The sequence below is a fragment of the Notothenia coriiceps genome, unplaced genomic scaffold (assembly GCF_000735185.1).
Source record: "Notothenia coriiceps isolate Sejong01 unplaced genomic scaffold, NC01 NC01_scaffold00028323, whole genome shotgun sequence".
Classification (NCBI taxonomy): Eukaryota; Metazoa; Chordata; class Actinopteri; order Perciformes; family Nototheniidae; genus Notothenia; species Notothenia coriiceps.
The window spans coordinates 1-6,167 of NW_011361024.1; the positions used below are offsets into that span (position 1 = coordinate 1).

The window sequence follows — 6,167 nt, forward strand, 5'->3', positions numbered from 1 at the left end:
GAGTCCAGAGAGGATGAGAGAGGAGAGAGGAGAGTTTCTGCAGCAGAGTTTGGAGGCAGGAGTTGGAACGAGTCAAAGGAAGGGAGGGCTGAGAGCACCGATGAGGCAAAGGTAGAGGGGGAGAGGGAACGAAGGTTACGGCGGACAGGTGCAGAATTAGAAAAAATTAGTTTGTTATGTTTGGAAAGGGGTAGAGAGAATGAAATGAAGAAGTGATCGGAGGTGTAGAGCGGGTTTACAGAGAGGTTAGAAGTAGTGCAGTTCCTTGAGAATATGAGATCAAGGACATTGCCAGCGTTATGAGTTGGTGGGGATGGAGACAGTGAGAAAGCAAAGGTGGTTCACAGAGATGTTCAGATATCTTCCCTGTCTGGAGGGTGAAGTCTCAGAGAAGTACAGCGGGAGGGCCAGTTTCAGGGATGTGTGAGAGGAGATGATCTAACTCCTCCAAGAAGTCCCCCAAGGCGCCTGGTGTACGGTAGAGAACAACAATGGTTAATTGTATAGGATGGGTTTCTGTGACGGCATGGAATTCAAAGGTGGAAGGAGTGAAGTTAGGTAGCTTGAAGAGGGAAAAGCTCCATTTGGGAGAGAGCAGGAGACCAGTGCCACCTCCTCTGCCAGAGGGTCTGGGTGTATGGGAGAAGGAATATGCTGTGGAGAAAGCTGCTGGGGTGGATGTGTTGGATGGAGTAATCCAGGTCTCAGTGAGAGCAAGGAAATCCAGAGACTGCAGGGAAGCGTAGCCAGAAATGAAGTCAGCCTTAGGAACAGCTGACTGGCAGTTCCACAGGCCCCCTGAAACTAGATGTTGGATCTCAGTGGAGCATGTGGGATAGACAAGAGCAGGCCGGTTATATCGATTAGGAGATACACGGGGCCAGTGATAATTGCGGGAAGACAAATAAACAGGAATGGAGAAAATACATATGATTATAGCATGAACAAATAAATGAACAGTAAAATAAAATACTAGAGATACTTGGTTCAATCAAAGTAGGATTTGCCTCCTTTTTTCCTCCCTCGTGACTCCAACAGGACTCTAATGTCTTTGTCAGTCTTCGTCTGTCTGACACTGGAGCTGATGCTCCAGGAAAGTGCTGCCTAAAATGGACACCTGATTGCTGAGTTCTCACAGCTGTGGGGCCACGCCCCTTTAATTAGTTAACTCTCTGCAGCTGGTGGCCCTCAAAAGGAAATCTAGACTGGCTCCCTCCTGAGTTGTTATTGTATTTTCAGTGTCATAATGGTTTTACAATTACATTAAACCCTAAGTTATAAAGTTATGAGTTTAACCCTTAATACAGTTACACCTGCTCAATAAAGCTCTTAGTATTGTTTAAATCAAAGTTTAACCCTAGCAGTCAGTTAGTTCAGTTTTAAGGTTTCAGTGAAATTACTTGTCCCAAGTTTCTGCCTGACAGATACTGTAGCGGTTTTTTGATTTAAAATCACAATTTCAGTCAGATCAACTACAGAGCATTTATACAGAGTACACACACTGAAACAGGGAAGTCTAAGAAAATAATGTTACTCACACAATTCTAGAAGTCACCGGTTGTTATTCTGTCAAAATCGAGTTGCAAACTAAACTAAAACCAAACTCTTGACGTCTAGGCCCAGACAGCGCTGCGGAGGAAGTGGCATCAGTGGAAGTCTGCCTGGGGTAAAACCGGCTGGGGAGACATGCCCATGAGCCACAACCACCACAACAACTCCTCCTTCACCGAAACCAGCCGCGCCACCATCAGCTTAGAGGACGCTGCAAATTCTAAACGAGACGAAAACAGACACTTCCTGTCGCTGGAGCAGGAGAAAGCCAACGGGCAGCAGAAGACAAGCAGCAACGGAGAGGCGGACATGCTCAACAAGTTGGAGACCACCGACATCTGACCGGAGAAAGGTTGTGGTGCCAAACACAAACACACAGTCACAAAAGATAAAGGACTTAGAAAAAACAGAGAGGTTGTGGGTGTATTTTCAAAATAAAGGTTAACTGATTGGGAAATTATCAGTAAAGCACTTAAAAAAAGCGTGTGATGTTCACAAACACATATTTTGTATAACTCCAGTTTATGGACACTAATGAGCTGATCAGAAAAATATATATTTATATCATGGTGTCACCCTGTAATCTTAGCATAGTTTTTGCATACATGTGTTTTGTTCTGTGGCTGGGATGAAGTCCACTTATGTATTTGATTTATTGTTGAACGTATTTCCTCTTAAATTTCAAATCCAAAAACTGCCATTTTGACAAATGCATTCATGTTTGTGTTGCATTGCAATATGGAGCTTTTGAATGCTTTACCACTGAGACCAATGAATTTCATAGCCAACCGATATGATATGTTCCTTCACATGCTTAACCTAGAAAATATAATCTAATCATTACTGGACTGCGTCCAAAAGGCCAGCATTCCCAATTAACCTGTCCTCTAGAAAAAATATACCACACACTCTAGAGTTATTGTGTTGACTGGATTAAAACGTGAAATGCAGAAAAAATGATGGTTGGAATCTCTATTTAAATATGATTTGTAACCGATAATAATATAAGTTTATCCACAAATACATTACTTCTCTTGGTAGAGCTTGCTGACTTAGAAAGGGTAAACACAGTAGGCTAACTACCAGATTCAGACTTTTTGACATCTGTTTAACCATATAAACATATTGTATACCATCTGCTTTAACACAGTAATGGCTCCCTCTTTGTCACAGAAAAACATTGAACATGATAACTAAAATAAGAGAGTTACAAGTTCTAAAGCTGGTTGATGAAATAGCCACCGCTAGCATTAGCTAAAGCTAAAATTGCATTTACCATATTTTACTGATATTTCCAAGCTGTTATCTGAAGCTAAAACATGTGTCAAACCCAGTTATTCCATATAACTAAATGATACAGTAGTAAATTCCATTAATGATGGAGAAAACATTTATGCTAATATTAACTCTAACTGAGTTAAGCAAAATAGCGATAGCTATCATCTCAGCGTAGAACTCTGATGGAATTCATATTACTTGTTGAAGTTACATTTCTTTAAAATAAGGTTTTTATTTTCAAATGTATTACATTGTAAAGATATTAATTATTTTGGTTTTAATATCAACATTAATTGGAGGAACTCAAACTGACAGACCAGCCCTTTCTCCTACAAAATGATGTTCCCATAGACCCAAAATGCAATATTATTATGAGGTAAACATTGTTTCTCCTGCGTTACGGTTGCAGTTTTAAACACGTAGTTAAAGTTAACCAAACAAATGTGCAAAAAAATACCTTGATTAGTTTTAGTAAAACATCATGGTTTAGCCTAAAATAAGTAATCAAGTAATTATTAATATGTGCCATATTAAAACTGTTCTTTTATGGCTGATAAACAGACTCCATCTGAACACTGAACATAGCTACTAAGATGAAAGGGCTTCTGACTTTCATGGTTTTTATACAAATCTCTATTAAATATCTCCTTAGTATAACATATTGGCTACATGACAGCTCAACTTGTTTAAAGCCTTTCTCTTTATACATCCGTAGTGTGTAGCTCATTTTGCGCCTCCTTTTTTCCCAACTGATTTACTTCCTGGAACTAAAGGATGTGCTGAACATTTTTGGTTAAAACTCTCATAATTCAAACTAGGAGAAAGCTTTAAGTGCAAGATAATTGCAATAATTCCTCCAATTTTACTCCTTCACTTAGTTCACTAACAACATAGGGTTTTGGGGGATTTTGGCCAAAAAGTAGAGCACATACAAAATATATAAACACTATGATGTGTGAAATATTGTTTGCGAGCAGTGTGTTCACATTTGCTTTTTCAGGCAGTCCCTCCAGCTTTGTGACAATTAGTTGGGGAAAAGTTTCTTATTTAAGTTACAACAATCTTCACTTCTATTAAATGTTTTTTTTCATGATGGTAAATCGTAAGATGTGACAGAGCTACACATCTAAAATACCTTTTAAAAATGTTTCAAATCTAAATGTTGCAGACGGAAGACTGTGCCAAATTAGTAATACAATTAATTGTTCAGAACATTTCGTTTTCTTAATGCTTTGTCATGTTTTATATTACTATAAAACTGTTAAATTAGTCTGTTTCACTATTTCTAATTATTGTTACAATATTATTTTTTGCAAATACAATTCACTGCCACTTAAAAAATAGATATAATTTCATAGTTTTTTCATCAAACATGTACCGTGCTGTATGTACACTAGCAGGCTACAGTACCAGAGCCTTTTCAGTATCCACTGGAATACTGGGCAAGTCTTATTTTTGGCTGTACAGTATGCTTGTAGCAAATGCATCCACATGTCACACATGTCCAGTGTGGTCACAAAGAGCTACACTCATGCATGGGAAAACAGTTGTGGTAAGAAAACAGCTGAGTATAAGAGAAGACTCTTTAAAAGAAAAAGGGATACACTGTACACTTTAGCCTATGTGGCCCTGTAGGCAAACATCTGTTATGGACATATTTGTAAAGAATTTGAAAAAAACATTCCAATAAAACAAACGTAATGTTCAATTCAAGCATATTACTGTATATGTATTTTTAACTCTGCCATTTATGTGTGGAAATAAAATTGTTTGAACATAAACCTGTGTTTTTCAGAATGATTGTTTAATATTTGCCACAAAATTATGTTCCGAGGTTGATAATTGTCTCAGTTACAGTACTTTAGGCTATTGCACTTATCACTGCTGCTTCATTGTTTCACACATAGAGAAGATAAATAAGTGTATAAATAAGTGGAATAAGTAGAAAGCTCACTTGAGGTCGGTATAATCTTTTACAAGGTTTAATCAGAAACATTGCTGGGCAAAGTAGGCTGTGTATCATCATCATCGGATTATCGGCAGTGCAATCTCTTTAGGTGGGGTACAGATGTAGCTTCTATTTATTAGCTTTTGGTCCAAACCTTCTCTTAAGTAATTGTGCAGTACATTATTGATATGTCTTTTCACATAAACCGGAAAAAAAGGATAGTCCCACCGAGATTTGAACTCGGATCGCTGGATTCAAAGTCCAGAGTGCTAACCATTACACCATGGGACCAGATGGTATCGTCAGGATGGCCTGTCACATAATAATGTTATAACTATTTTAAATCCTCATATGGCACGTACTTGTATTATATATGTTGTACACCTGCTTATACTCCGGGGTAAAACGCCACAACTATAAGTACAATAGGGATATAAGCTAACTTGCACCGTCTGGAACCCTCGTTACATAACCAGAGTCTAGCTTAGCTTGTTGGCTAGCATGCTTAAGGTTAGCGCCCCATATGTGGCTGCGTAAATACAATATGTGGCCTAAGTTCAACAAAACAAAAAAGATGCGGAGTGAATGTAGACCAATATTGTACCTAACTCTTACTGCAACACCGCAGTTAACTTAACCATCCTGGAACCTAAATAAGTAACTAACTACCGTTGATGTTGAGGACATGCACGTGTATGTATCATAGGTATGTATCCACAACTTTGACGTACAAAGAGAGTATGAGAGCACGACGAGATAAGAGAGTACCCCTGAAAAGTAATAAACCACGGTAACGTTGAGCTTGTATAATATTTTCAGTCATTGGCAAATATAAGCCTACTTGTGTAAACGCTTTTGACAATTTCTGTAACGTAACTAAGTAAATTTACTCAGTACTTGTATTTGAAATGAATATTTAGATGTTATGCTACTTTGAAGGACTGAAGTTACTCCAATAAATTGTTAGAGGGAAACGTTTGAACTTTTACTCAGCGTCACTGCATGTCTGTGACAACTAAAGTCACTCGTCATTTTCTTTCCCAGTAACCAGTTAACAATTTCATACATAACACGCCCAGTACAACTTAAGTTTAGTATACAAGCGTTTAGGTTTCTACAAACCATATAAAGGTTGTATTGGTGTGTGACCTGTCTTGGGTATACTTTTGTATCTTTGCAAGAGTTATAGAGTTGTAGTAATGCTAAAAGGCCGCATGGGGGCAGCATATCATCTATCTATCTATCTATCTATCTATCTATCTATCAACCTACCCATCCATCTGAACATTTGTCAAAACATTTTTCTTTTTGCTCCCATTTTTCACAATTTAAATAAAAATTCTAAGACTTTTTTCTGTGCACAGAAATAGCCTATGCTCTTTCCTTCAAC

General features: G+C 38.1%; 1 non-coding gene across 1 annotated transcript; it reads right to left on the minus strand.

Annotated features, from left to right (window-relative positions):
- Positions 1 to 4,996: 4,996 nt before the first annotated feature.
- trnaq-uug (transfer RNA glutamine (anticodon UUG)) lies at positions 4,997 to 5,068 on the minus strand. The gene has a single exon. It is a non-coding gene; the product is annotated as a tRNA-Gln (tRNA).
- Between the last annotated feature and the right edge of the window lie 1,099 nt (positions 5,069 to 6,167).